Source organism: Enhydra lutris, unplaced genomic scaffold (assembly GCF_002288905.1).
Source record: "Enhydra lutris kenyoni isolate GAN:26980312 unplaced genomic scaffold, ASM228890v2 scaffoldscaffold68, whole genome shotgun sequence".
Classification (NCBI taxonomy): Eukaryota; Metazoa; Chordata; class Mammalia; order Carnivora; family Mustelidae; genus Enhydra; species Enhydra lutris.
In genome coordinates, this window is record NW_019154152.1 from 12082491 (window position 1) to 12100055 (window position 17565).

At 49.6% G+C, this 17565-nt stretch overlaps 1 pseudogene; it reads right to left on the bottom strand.

Annotated features, from left to right (window-relative positions):
* The window catches only part of LOC111159338, a 38154-nt pseudogene that overhangs the window by 785 nt on the left and 19804 nt on the right, over positions 1-17565 (bottom strand).

Sequence of the window (17565 nt, forward strand, 5' to 3'; positions counted from 1 at the left end):
CTGCTTCCAGTGTTTATTTTCTAACTTGTAAATTGGGGATATAATACCAGCCTTGCAGGCTTGTTGTATTAAATGGAATTTCTTCTAACACAAGGCCTGGTACATAGTCGGTGCTCAATAAATGCATATGGATTCATCATTCATTCAAAAAATATTTGCTAAGATCCTGCTTTGTGCCAAGCCTTGTGGCAGACACTGGGGATACAAAAGTTAGCAAGACAGAAACTGCCTCAGCCTTCAGCAAGGCTGAGTTCCAGACCAGCCATTCCGTGAGTGACACTAGGTTCGTGGAGGAGGGGTAACAGTGCTTGCCCAGATGCAGTGTTATGCCACAGAAGGTGCTCAACAAAGATTTGCTGGATCTTAGTCCTGGTGCAACTAGTCTGACTCAGAGATTAGCTTCCCATCACCTCTCTTTTCCTAGAGGGGAGGACTAGGTATAAAATTGCTAGATGTGGGGAGATTTGGGATCCAGCCTCTACTATTGATAAGCTGGGCCTTCTCTGGGTCTTGGTCCCCAGCTATGGAATAAAGTAAGTGAATGAGCCTGGAACTTAGTAGGCTCTTCACAGATGAAGTACAACCCTGGGGCCCAATTTTGTGGGTTTAGGAGGTCATCTTCCACCTGATTTGCCCTTATTCTAAAAGCAGGAATGGCATAAACTTTATGGGATGACTTCCTTTGGGGATATGATAAAAAGCTAAGGGGCAACATGAAATGACCTGCTAATTGCTTTTTCAGAAATGTTTGTTGGTTTGTTGTAAATGTGTTTAACATTTACTAAGTGCCTTTCCCAAACTTCAAACTTTCGTATTACTTCTCTGAGCCAATCTTCACTATAATCCTGAGAAACCGTTATTTTATTCATTTTACATATGAGGAACTGGAGTCTCAGTGAAAGATAAGTAACTTGCCCTGAAGTGATGAATTTGGGACCAGAATCCAGTTCTCCCATTTGCCTCTTGTTCAAAGGAATTGAGAGAGTTCACCCAGAAAAAAAGCAGACTCAGGGGTGCCTGTGTGGCTCAGTGGGTTAAACCTCTGCCTTCGGCTCAAGTCATGATCTCAGGGTCCTGGGATTGAGCCCCGAGTTGGGTTTTCTGCTCATCAGGGAGCCTGCTTCTCCCTCTCTCTCTCTGCCTGCTGCTCTGCCTACTTGTGATCTCTTTCTCTGTCAAATAAATAAATAAAATCTTTTAAAAAAAGGTGGGGGCACCTGGGTGGCTCAGTAGGTTAAAGCCTCTGCCTTTAGCTCAGGTCACGATCTCAGCATCCTGGGATCGAGCCCTGCATCAGGCTCTCTGCTTGGCAGCGAGCCTGCTTCCTCCTCTCTGCCTCTCTGCCTACTTGTGATCTCTGTCTGGCTGGCTCTGTCAAATAAATAAATAAATAAATAAAATCTTTTTTAAAAAAGCAGACTCAGGAGGATACAATCCCTATATTCCAAACTCTATAGGAAGGGGGAAAGGGATTTCTATGATTTATGTAAGCCTGCCTTAAAACGTACTCCTTTGAACCAGGCTGGGAACTTCCAGAGCCTTGCTCCTGTAGTGCAGATAAGCACTGTGTTACCAGACATAAAATCTCTTGAAATTCTTTGTGGTAATGCCCAGAGCTGTCCTTTGGCCACATAGCAGCATGCATTATGGCCCCAGAGACAGACTGGGGATAGGTCTCAGTTGTATCAAAGGAAGAAGGTTTTCCAGGCAGATCTGCCCCTAGAGGAGGTGAGCTCCCCAATCCCTGGGGCAGTGCAAGTAGCTGTTGGCTCCTTTCCACCAAGGAGGCCACAGATGCGATTCTTACCCTGGGAAGGAATTAATAACAGCTATCATTTATTTTGCCTCTTCTATGTGTCAGGTATTGAAGCTGGCATGTTATTTACATTATTTCTAAGCTTTACAACTTCTCATGATACATAACACCCCATTTCATGGATTTCACACACTGAGGATCAGAAGCTAAATGACCAGCCCAAGGTCACACAGCTAGGACAGGAGAGCCAGGCCTGGCCCCTGGCCCCTGGCTCCTCCTGGCTCTGAAGCTATGCTCTTTCTTCCAGGGTGCATTCTGCTATACAATCTTCCAGAAGGAAAGTGATTCTAAATTTAAGTGATTAAAAGCTGGCCTAGAACAGGCATATGAGTAGGCATTGGAAGATGAACTATTCCAGTATTCCACAGGGCTCCCAGGAGAAACTCCGGGGATATGAAGTGTACAGCAGCCCTTGAACATGACTAGAATGTGAACAGCACCCCAGCACCGTACAGAGTGGCCACCTGGGACAGACTGGCACTCCATCCAAGGCTCTAGAGAAGGTGGCCACCATCCCATATGCCCATACTGTACCAGGTCGCCTCTCACCATCGCTGTTGCTAAGGTTCACAGCCCTCTCTGCTCCCTTTCTGGCTCTGTCATTATCCCCCACTCACATTGGCTCAGACTGCTCAGGAATACCTGTTAGCCCACCCAGAGGCTAGCTATTCCCTGTTGGAGCCCCAGTGAGACTACCAGGCTGTGCTTCTGTAAATAATGCAGTCTGTGGACCTCACTCCCATTCACCTCCCTACTACCCTAGTCACCTTTCTCCCTGTACTTCCACTCACCACCCCCCTCCTCACACACAGAATAGCTTTTGCTCCTTCGGGAGCTAATCCCCTCAACACAGTCCTCTAAGAAACCTGGTATGGGAGCAGCTCTCAAGACAGAGCATCACAGCCCACTCAAATGAAGCTTCAAGGTTAGTGACCAGCAGAAGAGCGCAGCAGCTCTCCCTAGAACACGAAGTGAGTTTATGGCAGAACTAGACCTTGGATTCCATCCAGCAACACTCAACAAGTCCCCTCTTCTGAGCTCAGTCATGGGCAGGTCTCTGGGATAAGACCCAGGCCCTGCACTCCAGGAACTCCCAATCTCAACACATGGACTAAAGGTAGTAGCCGTGAGTCCAGAACATGCAGGGTCAGGAGAGTCATAGGGACCCAGATTCCACCAGGTGGTAGCAGGGGCCTAAGGCCAGAGGTAGGTTCCTGAGAGGCAGGCACTGAGACAGGGAATTATCTGGGCAGCTGGTGCCAGGGAGTGTTAGAGCTTGGGTGGGGGAGAGAGACAGCCAGTCCCAGGGCTATAGTAGGAGCTGACGGTCACATGGATTTGATATCAGGAAGCAGGAAACCAAGGTCTTTGCCAGGCACTTGCTGAATGTGACCTTTTTGGCACAGCTATGTAATCTATAAAGAACTGAGGAGCTATGTGAGCTAGTGACTGCCCATCCTGGGACACATCAGGGAAGGTTGAATGACTGTCTATGTGGGACACCAACAAGGGCCTTCCCATTGCGAGCTGCACGGTGATCACAACTCTGGGAAACTTGGACTGATAGGTAAAATAGTCAGGTTTGGGAGGAGGAGGATTGTCATCACAGGGACTTGGGGTCAGGTAAACCTGGGTTAGGTGGTTCCTCTTCCGCCTGGCTTTGGGTTCCTGACCAAGTTCTGAAATCTCTTTTCAACTGAGTTCCCTTGTCCTTAAAAGGCAAATGATGACTTTTTGCAGGGTTGTAGTGGGAATTAAATGGGAATGTTTACATAAAATGCCTGCAACCGTGCTGGCCCACCAATGTGAGCTTCCTTTGTATGTGCATGTGTTTTCCTTCAGTTTCCCTTCATTTTGTTCTCATTTTATTTGTAAATGTAAAAAACAAAACACAAAAAGAGGAATTCCCATGGGAGGGTGCTGAGCCCAACTCCAGTCCCAGTTTTACCCCTGACTCATCTCAAAGACCTGGGAAGTCCCAGACCTCCTTCCACCTTCGTTTCCTCATCTGGAACACAGGGACTTCCACCAGGGAGTATCTTCAAAGCCCAACCTGAAGGCTTGAGAGGCTACCCCTTCGAGAGTCCCTTCTGTGTTGAGGACCCCCCAGGCTGAGCAGAGGAAAGGTGGCCGGTGGGGGTGGGAGGAGTGGAGATGGGGGTGGGGCAGTGACCAGGGGAAGGAGATGGGAGTTGTAGGGGAGGGACAGCAGCACGAGGAGGCGACAGCTCTTCAACCCCATTGCCCTGGCCCATGAAACGGGCAGGCCCCACTCAGCTTGGGAAGCCTGCCACCTATTTTCCCAAAGCCTGCCCAGTTAATGCCAAAACAAAACACACTTGTCTGCTCCCTGCTGGAGGGCAGTGGGCCAAAATGAGTGTCCTGGGGGCCTGGCAGATGCCCTGGCATCCTGCCTCTCCTCCCTGGGCACCCACCCTTCCCCTGTCTGCAACATATCCACACACCCGTGGCCTGTGGCCTGTGGCCTGTGGGAGCTGAGTTCCGCCCTCAGCCAAAACTGGCCCAGGCTGTAGAGAGGAGCTTCCCCAGGACCTGTCCTCCCCCGTCTCATTTTCAGGGCTCCTAAATGGACATGCCAACACCTAAACCTGCCTTTCCTGTCCAGCTTTGGCCCTGAGATGTGATCTAATTCTCACCATGCTGCTGTGGGCAGAGGACGTAGCATCAGAAGCTGGGAGCTGCTGTCAGTCGCTACGGGAGGGAATTCCCTGGCTCAGGAAAGCTCTTCCAGAGGAAGGGAGCAGGTGGTGCGTCTCCCCAAAGAGACAGACACCGCCAACGCTGTAGGCAGAGCCAATCCTGGGGTAAAAATCATCACATCCACCACCCCCGCCTTCTCTCTGATGCTTGTCTACACTGGGCACAGTCATAATAATAGCTTATACTTTATAATAGCTACTACGTATCAGCATTCACATAAATTATTTAATTCTCACAACAACTTTGAAGTAGGTACTATTATTAGCCCCATTTTACCCTAAGGTCATACAGCCAATAAGTGGCAACCTGAGATTTCTACGCAGTTAATCAGGTCCATGGTCTCCGTTGTTAACTACTATGCCAATCGGTCACCAGAAAATGGTAGCCCCCCTAAAACTCAAGTCCAAACTCAGAATGGGGCAAAATGTTTGTGCTAGTATCCTACAATCCTAGCATTTACCCAGACTCTCCTGAAGCTGGGGAATCACCTAGGACTGCTTGTTTAAAACACAGGGCCCTCCTCTGAGGATTCAGTAGGTCTTGACGTGGGAAGAGAAGCAGTGCCTGACATGTGGAAATTGCCCCCCAAAAAGGGGGGGTGTTGTTAGATGAATGAATGCTCTGCCTTCTCTGAGTCTCTGTTCATCTTTAAAATGGGGTTTCAGTTCCCCACCCTGCCCATGTCTAAGCGCTGCTGAGTGTTGAGCCTGTGTATCTGTACCAGCTTTGCTTGGGTCTGAGGAGTTGTTTACAAGCACACCCACTAGCTCCTAATAATAGCTGTAATAACAATAGCTAACATTTCTCGCATGCTTATGAGGTACCAGGCACAGCTCTGATGGCTTTGACTGTATTAACCCATTGATTCTCACAATACCCCACTATCTTGACTTTAAGGATGGATAAACTGAGGCTCAGAGAGGATGGATAACTTGCCCATCATCACACAATTAGTAAGAAACAGGATTTGAACCCAAGTGTTCCTACTCCAGTGTCCAGAGGCTAACTATTCTCTCATAGTTTCTGGACTCCCCCAGCCCGCACAGTAGAGCAAATGGTTACTGCACCTGTCATGTTCAGGAAGGGAGGAACGGAAAATTCAACTAACAGAGACAAGATTTAGAATCCCCTCACTATTGTTTGAGTCTGAATAAGAAATTCCAAAGCGTGGAATCAAGGTTTTATAGTTGTTCCACATGGGTAAGGCTGGCTCTGTCTGAACCAGGGGACCCCAGGAGGCTGCTCTGGAAGTGGGCCTTGAGGCATGGGAGGTAGACACTCCCAGGAGAGCAAACATCACAGGCTGAATGGGCTGAGCCATGTCTGGGGACAGTCTGAGTATCCCAAAAAATGAGCCTACAAAGGTGGACTACAGTCTTGGGTGTCCCGCTTGGATATTTGCTCTAAATTTTGAAAAGCTGTCTTCCTTTATGATGTTTATCACGTTCTATAATGGGCATGTGTATTGATCATCTCATCTATCCTACCAATGCTTCCATCCCCACAGATGTCTGGAGGAGATCTTCTTTGTCACTGTATCCCCAGCACCTAGGACAAGGCACACTGGATGGCTGGATTTGAAAGCCTGAAGTCCCAAAAGTTTACCAGCCATGGAACATTAAGTGTGGGCAGCCAGGTCAGTAGAAGCCTCAGGACAGCAACCTAAGGAAGGGTGTGCCTGAGGGCCACATGGGCCTGTCTTCTGTTCATATTCAGCCCTCTGACCTCACACACTGGATGGGGCCTGTGACCTCACTGCTACTCCTCCCAGGTGGAGGTTTGTGGGTGTGTTGACCATGAACGACAGGATGGGCAGGTCTGAAAGACAAGTCACCTTGGGCTGGGTCACACTAACTCCATTGCCTTTCTTCCCTGCTTGTTGGGCACTCAGCTTGGGGGCGTGATTAAGAGCTTGGTCAAGTTTTAAGTCAGACTGACCCCTTTGACTCTTGGCTCTGCTACTTTCTAGCTATGTGGCCTTAACAGCACCATGTGGTGACTGCACACACCTCCCCTACATCATTTCACATAGGTCCTGTGACCCTGGGCCCTGCTCTCACCCTCTCTGGGCCTCAGTCACTATGGAAGTTGGAATGGTTACCCTTGAGGCCCCCATGGCTCTATCATTCTCCAATTCTGTAACAATCAAGACCGAATGGTGCTTTCTAAATGGTAACAAAATGAACGTAAAGGTGAAGCTTGCGGCAGCCAGAGAAACCTTCTCCAGCCCAGCACTAATCACAAAGAAATGACTGGATCAAGACCACAGTCATCATCCACATATTGCATCTGGGCGACAATTTTTCAGGCATATCTGGAGATAGTTAATCTCTATTTTCACTAACCTCCCCTCACCCAGACCCTTGGCCCTACACTGTACCCTAGCAGGCTAGGAACGTTGGGCCACATCACCAGGCCCTCTTGCCACCTGGCTTCCACTTGGGTTTGGACAATGAGAAGCAACAGGACACCTGAGAATGAGAGAAGAGGGAGATTGGGCGATTTCTCCCTCTGCTCCCACCCTGCTTTGGTGCCTTCCCTACTCCCTCCTTGATCCGATTCCTGCCAGGCAGCCCTACTTCTCACTGGGCTCCAGTAACATGATTCCTGTCCCACCTTCAGCCCTGGTCCCTGGGTGGGCGCCCTGCCATTCTTCTGTTTGTTCCCTTCTCCTGCCCATGTCTCGGTACAGCCGATCCTTCGGTAAGTCTCTTCACTTGAACCTGAGAGGTGAAATGCTTCACTCGGCCATGCTGATTAATATAGGACTCTCCAGCTGAATCTGCCTATTTGGCTCAATTAGTTCAGCATATTTCCCAGAACAAAGAACAACCATCCTAGCCCATGAACAGCCCTCCCATGTACCCGCTCTAGAGAAGACAGAGAAACCTGGCTTCTTTGGGGGCCCCAGAGTCTGATTCTGACTTCCTGTCACTCCTTAAGAACTCTTGTGGGCAGAGTCTGATAAGACAGAGGCACCTGCATCAAGGTAGCATTGACTGGCATGGAGAACCAAGACCACTGAACTAAACACGCCTCAAGACAGAGCATGGTTGCACCCCAGCTTCGGCAAGATGGGTGGTGGGGCCGTGGGAAGCCAGGAACCTGCACAGATCAGAGCAGGCTTCCTGGAAGGCTGGGCAGGGCTTAGTAGGGAACCACAGGGTGCCGGAAAGGCAGGGAAAAGAGGGAGGAAAAGTTTAGCTAGGGAGGCAGTTGAACAAAGGCTTGGCAGGAGGAAGTGGGCTTCCTGAGTATAGGAGTGAGGGGCAGGGACTTGGTGGGGTACACAGTGGTCTGTGGAAGACTGTCCCTTGGCTTCCCTCAGAACATAGCCTCTCACCCTACCAGGATCAGGGCTCTTACCCTAGCCAGGATCAGGGCTCCCACTTTCCCTCACAAGGAATCCCACCTTCCCCCAGGTTGGGCTGCCTGTCCGCCCAGCGGTTTCACTTCCCTTGTTAACGGCACCTGCCCAGACCACAGCCATAGTAGAGCCCAGGTTTCAGCTCTCATTTCCTCCACACCTCTGCAGGCTCCTAAAAAGTTTCAATTTCTCAACAGGGGTTGGGCCTGACACTGACATAGTTATCCTCAGTCTTTTGTCACTCTCTCTCTCCCAACCCAGCTTCTCTACCCTCCTAGCAACAAGAGCATGGCCTCTGATACGCTGTTTGACCGTGCACACCTCTGCTCCAGACCCTTCTATAGCTCCCCCTGTCCTACAAATTAAGCCCCATATTCTTAACATGACATTCCAGCCCTCACCGCAGGACTCCTGCCAGCCTACCTGACCTCCTTAACTTCACCATTTTAGACATGCTTTGTTCCTAGCACAACATATATATACACATTTTTCCAGAACTCATCAAATTCTTTAAGCAACTTCGTATTTCTGAATATGCTGTTCCCTCTGCTTTCAGCCTTTTCTCTGCCTGATAAACTCAAATTTACTCTCCAAGCTGCTGCCACCCTCCCTAGCCCTCCCCCAACCCCGCTAAAAAACTCTGCTTCCTCCTGCCATCAGATCAAAATTAATGCTCCTGTTCTGGACAGCTTTGTTCAGATCTTGATGACAACGTTAAGCTCCAGCTGACCAGACTTCTATTTAGTCATGTTTTTTTCTGAACTCCCCTTCCTTTCAAGTCTGGCCCAGCTGGACTGCTTTTTTGCTAGGGGACCTTGGGCAAGTCACTTAACCTTCTCTAGAGTTCTCCCAAGCCCCTAGGCTGGGTTAGGTGCTCTCTGTTGAGAGTTTTTCAATATCCGTATGTATGTTGATAATCATGATTCCGTAACTATCCCCCACCAGACTGAGTCCCTTGCTGACAAGGTAACAGGCCAGATTTCCTTCCAACCAAATTGTCTCTTTATTCCTAATGCCCACCATCCCAGAAATACTTAGGGCACAGGCAAATGTAATCTCAAATCCATGTTTGCCAGTAGGGAAACTGAGCCCAAAGAGGCACAGAGATTTGCCCAAGGACGTGACCCAGCTTCAGGGCTTTTTCCTCTGCCCTCCCCCAAGTCCCTTGGCCAGTCTACTCTCCAGGGACCTCCCCTGGCCTGTGGCAAAATTCTGGACCAGAGAACGGGCTTGCACGAGGCCTCACCTGTTGCTGTCCCATGGGCTTTCAAGGGAGAAGCTGCCAGATGCTCAGTTTTACTTCCCTCCTGGCTGCAGAGCGTTGAGAGCAACTGTCAGACCTCAGGCACTTCCGCTGTACCGCAGCCAGGCTTCCTTTTCACCCCTTCCGTAGGCAGCAAGCACGCCAAGGGCCGCTGCCTCCATGCCAGTTCCTGGGGAGTTCTGTTTCTCCTTAGGGCACAGCCCAGACAACGTTGTGGCAGACTTCCCCTAAGGACAGTCTCTACCCTTGGGAGTTTGTGGCAGAAAAGCCTCATTCCCCCAAACTCCAGAAGACTGGAGCCTGGACCTTGATGAAACCTCCTATGACCTGCATAGTTAGGGAGCAAAAGGCCTCACGTGAGGAAACTTCTGCAGAATCATAAACTCTCAGAACCCTTGATAGAAGCTGTTTGTTTATGCAGATAGGGAGACCGAGGCCCAAAAAGGGATTTTCCCAGAACAGAAAGCCAGTGATCTAAATGCCAGAAGCATCTATTTGACCCTGAACTAAATGATCCCCATCTGTGTTGCTCTTAAGTGCTTTGGTCGGTGTAACATGGCTTTGTTTTTCTCTCTCCCTTCTACTGGCCCTTCAGGTGCTTCTCCCCCGGTGCCTGCCTGTAATGGCAGCTTCTCACCACCCCCCGAACAAGGCCGCCATTAATTAACCATTAAATTGCTTACAACAAGATCATCAAAGGCGTAACTCTAATGTGTAAAATATGAGTAGATGGGCTCAGACCAAGTGCCTGAGGAACATCTCTGGGAGACCCAGGCGCCTTTTATACTTAAAGTCTGGTTTCTGTGGCCTTTCCTCAACAGAGAGAGAAGCCCACTGACAAAGACTGGGCTTGGGAATATATTTTCACTGCTCTTTATCAGTCCTTCTCCCTAGCTCACACTTAATCCCATGTGCTTGGAGGGTGCTTTTAGAAAGAGGACAATAGCTTGTCCCTCTGCTTCTCTCATTTTGGTAACTTAGATCATCCCAAAGGCTAGGAGGGGCATAAAAGATAAGGCAGTTCAACCTGAAGTCCAACTCAGAAATAATTTCTCCAGCTATTTTTCTTTCTCCATGATCTTTACTGGGCTCCAGGATTTGCTATATAAGGATCCAGCAGGGTCTCATCTTCAGGGAACTCACCACCTGATGCTGGAGACAGACATGTAAAGAGTGGGTCATGTGCCCAGGCGAGACAGTGACCAGGTTTCTCCAGGAAGGAGAAGCTTTCCCAGGATCTTGAAGGATGAACTCACCAGAGAAGGAAGGGAAGGGCTCCAAGGAGCTCTCTCTAGTCCTACCACCAGAGCCTGCCACTGAGCAGGCCCCTCCTAGATCAGACTCCCTGGCTTCTGCACAATCTTTTGCCTTTTCCCCTTATTTACTCACTTTGTTGCTCAACCAACTTATCCTGCACTTCATCTGTGAAGATGCTCTGCTGGGCCCTGGTACTCCTGTCCTCAAGGAGCCCCCAGCAGAGAGAGACAATGACCACACAGTGTGGACAGGTGGTGTTGGGGTGAGGACAGAACTGGAGAGCTAGCAAAGTCACCCGAGCTATTCTGGGAGGTCAGGGAAGACTTTCTGTGGAAAGAGATTTATGACCCGAAATCTGAGATAGGGAATCTCCTTTGACCCTCCTGACATTTTTCTAAGGTAGGTCTTATTTTCTCCAGTGTAAAGGTGATAAAAACGAGGCCCTGAAAATGTCAATGTCTTGCCCAAGCTCATATGGTTAGTAGGTGGCAGGGGAGGGGGAGTTGTTGGGTATGTTCACCCCTGGACACCTGGCAGCAGAGTCAGAGGGTGGCTCTGCTGGAAGGGCTGGGCCTAGGAGAATGGGACCAGAGATGGGATATTCAGAGACATGGAGGGAGAAGCAGAAGCTGAGAGCCCAGAGCTTGGTGGAAGCAGCAGGACATGCCATCTTCCCCACACACAGTGGAGCAGAGGAGGGGATAGGAATTCCCAACAGGCCATCAGGTCATGGCTTCAGAACAGCAGAGCTGGCTCAGTCCTTGGACCTGATCTCATTTGGCCACCATGAAACTGAGGACCAACCAAAGCAATTGATGAGGACACAGTATCACAGTGGCTGGCCCTGGACAAGAACCTCAACTCTGTCCCTTGGCCCAAGTCTCCGTTCACGGCCCTGGCTGCATCATTAATCCAATCTACATCGATTTATGTATGCTCTGGATTAGACACTCTTCTAGAGACCATAGAGATGACAGGCTCCTCCCCACCACTGCTGTCGGGGGCCTACAGGAGTTTAATTGGAGTGGGGAAGTCAGCTCTGGTTTACAGACTGCAGGCAACATATGAGAAGTGGGCTGACAGCAGGCATAAAGAGAGTGCTGGGGAGTGAGGTGGAGAGGACATTCATGTCCAAGTGTCCCGGGAAAGTCCTTGGACCTCAGTTCTCCCGTCTGTTCCAAGAAGAGACTGTCGTCAACAGTGCCTGAGATCTCTCCATTCAGGCAGTCAGGCCTCTCCTGGTGCCTGCCTTGCAGGGGTTGGGAGGTAGACTGGGTGGTGGGAGCAGAGGAAGTGGCTTGAGCTGCTTGACCCATTACCAGCAGAGAAATCACAGACTCAGCTCTCAGACATCTGGGAGGTGTTGGGCAGCCGGAGTATTTTTAGAAGGCCAGAGGCAGACATGCCGGGAATCCTGGGCGTTGCTGAGCCAAAGAAGCTGGGAGGCCAGTAGAGGGTGAACCAAAAAAGGTGGCCTCTGTGCTGATTCTTACTTCATCAAGGTCCACCGGCTTTCCCTGTCCCTGGAGGCCAGTGCTCAGGCCTACTGTTCAAGCTTTGGTGTCCCTGACTTGCCATTGATCACTGATCTACTTCCTGATGGGTAGTCAGGGGCAGGACGGTTACAGAGCCTCAGGGGAAGGATGTCTGTCTGCAGCATTAAGTCTACTTCAATTCCTTCAGCCAGCGCTTTGAGTGCTGTCTCTGGTCCAGGTGAGCTGCTGGGCCCAAAGGATATGGAAAGAAAACAAGCAACCTGGAAGCTCTGTGCCCAGATTTCTTGGCAGGGCGGGGGTGGGGGAGAACAGGGCACAGAGAGTAATAACAGCATGAGATCACTTTGGCAAAGGGGGACACATGGGCCTGGGGGAGCTTAGAGGAGGCCTGTGGGTTTCCCAGGGCTGCCACAGGGACCAGATGATTATCTATGGACAAAAATGTAACCTGCAAGCTAGGGGACAAGCTCTGGGTTGTAACTAAAGGATGATTATCAGTCTTTTCTAGAGCCATACATTTCCTCTTGCATTATTTCTGGAAAATGATGTCTCAGAATTAGAGTAAGTAGTAGATGCTCTTTTCAGCTCTGGACCTATCAACTCCCAGAAAATCTGTCCAGTTTACAGGGGCAGCTCTAACAAATGGATGCTCCCGCCCCCTCTCCCCCATCCCATCCCCATCAGTTCCTCATGGCAAGTCCACTCCATTGTATTATAGATGAAGATCCAAGGCCCAGAAAGGGGCATGTCCAACTCAGGATCCCTCAGGAAGGCCTCAGGAAGGACTCTGACCTCTGTCTGGAACCTGCAGATTTCCACATGGTCAAAACCACAGGAAAGACACTCCCAAGCCCCGTCATAGGCCAAGGGCCAAGGTGTGGGGTGACAGAGGACAGGAGTCCAGCCCCACAGTGTGCCCCGTCACAACTGACTCCACAACTTAGACCTGGCCTGTTCCCACCCCCTCCGTAAGACCATCTGTCCTTCCAGCCCAGGAGTTCCTCAAACCAGGCTCCTCAGTTTCTTGAGGGTTTCCAGCCTTAGTCGCAAGTGGCTACAAATATTCTACCTAAACTTTTAAATGCAGTGCCTTCACTTTAATGATAATCTAAACGAATTAATATGGGAATATTCTAGCTTAGTGGAAACGCAGAGCATCTAATAAAAGAAGCAGCTCTAAGTGTCAGGGCTGGTGTCTGGCTTTCCGCATTTAATTTCAGTGCAGTGTGTCAAGCTAACCTATCAAGTCGGAGACTCACTACTCTACAAAAATGCTTCTTTTTTTTTTTTTAAGATTTTATTTATTTATCCATAAGAGACAGAGAGACAGAGAGAGAGGGTAGAACTAGATCCCAGGACCCTGGGATCATGACCTGGGCCAAAGGCAGACACTCAACCAACTGAGGCCACCCAGGCACCCCTAAAGTGCTTATTTCTTTCCTGCAAGATCCTGGACAGAGAAAGAATGCTCTCAGTTGGGGTCAGAAGTCCTGGGTTCTAATTTTGTCTCTTTATCCAGCTCACCAAACAGCCTTGGACAACTCCTTACCTGGGTCAAAGTGTGGGTCTAGGTTTCTTCACTTGTAAAATGGTTAATTGGGTTAGACGATCTAGGTGACCTCATCTGCTCTCAAGAGACAAGATTCTATATTGTGATGAGCTACCTTCTTATCCCCACCCATCCCCCAGCCCCTACTCCCCACCCAACCACATACCGAACCCTGCCCAGTGCAGCCCTGGGCTGCTAGGAAGAGACACAGGCCCAGAAGTGGAGCCTCCAGAAAGGCAGGTTATCAGGCAAAAATAAAGGATGCCACCCAAGGGGGTTTGGAGGTCATCAGGAAAAAGGCCACCAGGCCAAAGAGAGCTCTGAAAACCAGTCATACTGTCAGCTAAGACACAACCTAAAAGCCTGGAGGCTCCTCCCAGAGTGGTGGGATCCACATCCTGGACTCCTACAAGGTCATGGAGCATAGCCCTCACTAGGGCGGGGTTCTCCTTGAGGCTTCCCAACAGGCCATATTCCATCCTACCCCACCCATCCTTCCACTGAGGGACCTGAGCCTCCCTCTGGTCTACCCACCCCCTTAACTGGCTCACCCTGGGGCCTCAAGGCACAGGGGTCCCCAGGCAGTGTTGGACTTACTCTGACCTGACCACCCTTCTTTATCTCCTACCCCTTGGACCTGCCCAAGTCCCATAGATGGCCTAGATTTCAAATTAGGAGTCCGCTCTGTCAGGAAGCCCTCCCAGCCCCCTCACCCCAGGCAGGGTCAGGCTCTTCATCCCTCACCCCATGCTCTATATTAACCTCTGTCGCTGTTGCTGATCCACTGTAAATATTTTCTGTCCATCTCTCCTTCCAGACTCTCTTCTTCCTGTACTATCTCAGACATCATGGAGATGACATTCTCTTATAGCTAAGAGCTTTTTCATTGAACAGAACTTTTTGGAAATCAGCTCTAATACTGGGCTCTGCTCTGTCAGGAGCTGTGCTACAGGTTAACTCTGGCCCTCAGGCCTTTTTCATCAGAGTAGTTGTGGTATAAACTTGCTGTTTGCCCCCCCAGGGCTGGGAGTGGGGATCTATTAAATCTCTCTGCCTTGCTGGGGAAAGGCCTGAAGCTCTGTCCCTTGGCAAGAAAATTTTAGGCCTCTTAGAACAGCTGAAGTAGGAGGACGTGACTGTAGGCCCCCTGACCTGGATCCCAGGTAGGCGTGCCCTCTAAACCAGTGTTCACCAGAGACTTGGCAGGCTCTTGAAATCTGAGGACTAGGTCAATGAATTGGGCACCCTGCAGTCCTGAGCCATGGATTTATTCTGTCTTGTCACCATTTACCTGAGGGGTCTCCTGGGGACACAAGCTAGTGAAGTGGGTGGAGCACTGTCAGATGGGAGGGTAGGGAAGGCCAAGGGAGGAAATACAAGTAGGGAAATGCTTGGGAGTAGGTGGACCATCGCCACCAGACATGGGTGGGAGTGGCTGTCTCTTCACCTAGCCGTGGGACCATCTAACCTTCAGTAGTTTGATCTCCATCCAGGCCCCGCTGAAGAGGCTTCAGAGCCCAGCGGTCATAAGTCATTACCTCCCAGAGTAATGGGAAGCACTTCCAATCCCAAGGTGGTCTATTCTCAGCACCCCAGCCCAAGGGAAAGAGCACTGAGCCTGCCAAGTCTCTGGTGAACACTGGTTTAGAGTCAGGAAAGTGTATGACTTTGGGCAGGTCCTGCCTCCTCTGTGAGCTTCAGTTTTCGCATCTATACAATAAAAAATGGACTCTGTAACCCCTAGAAGCCCTCCAGTTAAGATAGTATATAGGCAGGATGAAGCAGAAGGAATTGTCCCTTTGTGCAGGGTGCTAGCTTGGTGCTCCCACATATCTTATCCCATCTCATCTCCTAGCCACAGAGTAAGGAAAGAGTATCTGCGCCCAAGTACAGCGAATGGAACCGAGGGCACAGGCTGCTCTGACCCCTTCCAAAAATCACACCTTTGGGCAGGGAGGGCCTTTGAATTGAAGTGAGGCTGCCAAATTTTTGCTCTAGGCAAAGAAGAGTAGCTTGGATGTGGTTTGTTTTTTAGTAAAATATAGAAAAAAAATGTACCATTTTAACCATTGTCAGGTGTACAATTTGGTGGCATTAAGTACATTCATGATGTTGTACAACAATCAAAACTATATATTTCCAGAAATTTTCCATCATCCGAAATGGAAACTCTGTACCCATCAAACTAACAATAACTCCCCATTCTCCCTCCCCTCTCAGTCCCTGGTACCTTGTTATTCTACTTTCTGTCTCCATGAATTTGCCTATTCTTGTACTTCATGTGAGTGGAATCATCCTATATTTGCCCCTTTTTATCTGGTTTATTTCACTTAGCATAATGTCATCAAGGTTCAACCATGTTGTAGTAGGTGTCAGAACTTCATTCCTTTTTAAGGCTGAATAGTATTCCATTGTATGGCTAGATGACAATTTGTTTATCCATTCATCTGTTGATAGACACTTGAGTTGTTTCCATCTTTTGGCTTTTATGAATATTGCTGCTATGAACATGGGTGAACAAATATCTGTTTGAGGGGTGCCTGGGTAGCTCTGTTGGTTGTCTGCCTTCAGCTCAGATCATCATCCCAGGGTCCTGGAATTGAGTCCCGTATGGGACTCCCTGCTTAGCAGGGAGCCTGCTTCTCCCTCTCTTCCCCTTTTGTGCTCTCTCTTGCTGTCTCTGTCTCTCTCTCTCTCAAATAAATAAATAAAAACTTAAAAAAAAAAAAAACAAGTATGAGTCTCCACTTTTAATACTTTTGGGTATGTACCTAGAAGTAAAATTGCTGGCCTTTATGATAATTCTATGTTTAACTCTTTGAGAAACCACCAAACTGTTTTTCACAGTGGCCGTACCATTTCCCACTCCTGCCAGCAATGCCTGAGGGTTCCAGTTCCTCCCGGGGATGCAGGCTGGAGATACTTGTTATTTTCCTTTTTATTATTTTATAGAATAATAGCCCCCCTGATGAGTCTGGTGGTATCTCACTGTGGTTGGCCTGGATTTTTTTTTTTTTTTTTTAACAATTTTAGCTTGTAGAGCCCTTTTGTCCAAGGAGAAGTTACCCAAAGGCCACGTGAGGTCTGGTAGAGGAGTTGGAGGTAGTTAACTGGCATCGAAAGGGGCTGGTGAGACCTGTGTATATGAAGGGTGCTCACGGGTGAGAACCCTTTTTCTCAGTCCTTCCTTCCCTGCCCTGCCCCACCCAAAAGTCCTTAAGGTCTTTATGAGGAACCCGAGGGCACAGTAAAATGTCCCTGACTCATAGTTATTGAGGTCACTTCCCTCCTGGGGTGCTAACTGGAGAGGGCCAAGTGTAACAGGGGCAGGAAGTGTCTCCTTTTTTGTCCTTGGGCCAGGACTTTGCCAAGGAGGCCCTCTCTGTTCTGGTGGTCACTTGAGGTGATCAGATGAGCCCCTGGCAGAACAAGACAGGACCCTGTGTGGCCTGACAAAGGCTGCCTCTCCCAAGATCCAACGGGGACGCAGAGCCCGGGAGAAAGGAGCTTCCAGGGTACAGATGGAAGCAGGCCCAGCCTCTGCCCTTGAGAGGTTCAAAGTTGGCCAATTATCTCCCCAGATAAGCACCCCCAATAAGCGTCACTGGTCAGTGAGAAAGGATGGTTGGGTCCCCAAGGGGAACTCCGTGGTGTGGGAAAGAAGTCTCGTACTGGTAAGGAGACTCAACTTTGCTGCTGAAGACCTAGAAGCCCCTTTGAACTTTGCTCCCAGGGAAAATTGCCTGAGCTCAGGAATGTGAATGAGAGCTGGGGCTTTGGAGCCCTGCATTCATGGCTGCTCGGGCTGTGAGCATTGAGGTGGAGCAAGGCTGGTGCTTAGCAGGAACCTGGGTTGAACTGAGCTAGCCCGGAGGGTTTTGAGCAGTCCTATGAAGCAGGAGAAAAGGCCTCCAGAGGGGCTGATCGCACTTCCTCTTGATAAGATCTTGAGAGAACTCAAGTAACTAATGGGGGGGAAAATGTGAGCATGATTTGTGCCCTAAGCTGGGGGAGTGACCAGACCAGTCACATGTAGTTCTCAAGTTCTTGGCTTCACCAGCTCCCAAAAGTGGGGCCGGGTGAGGGGCACCAGAA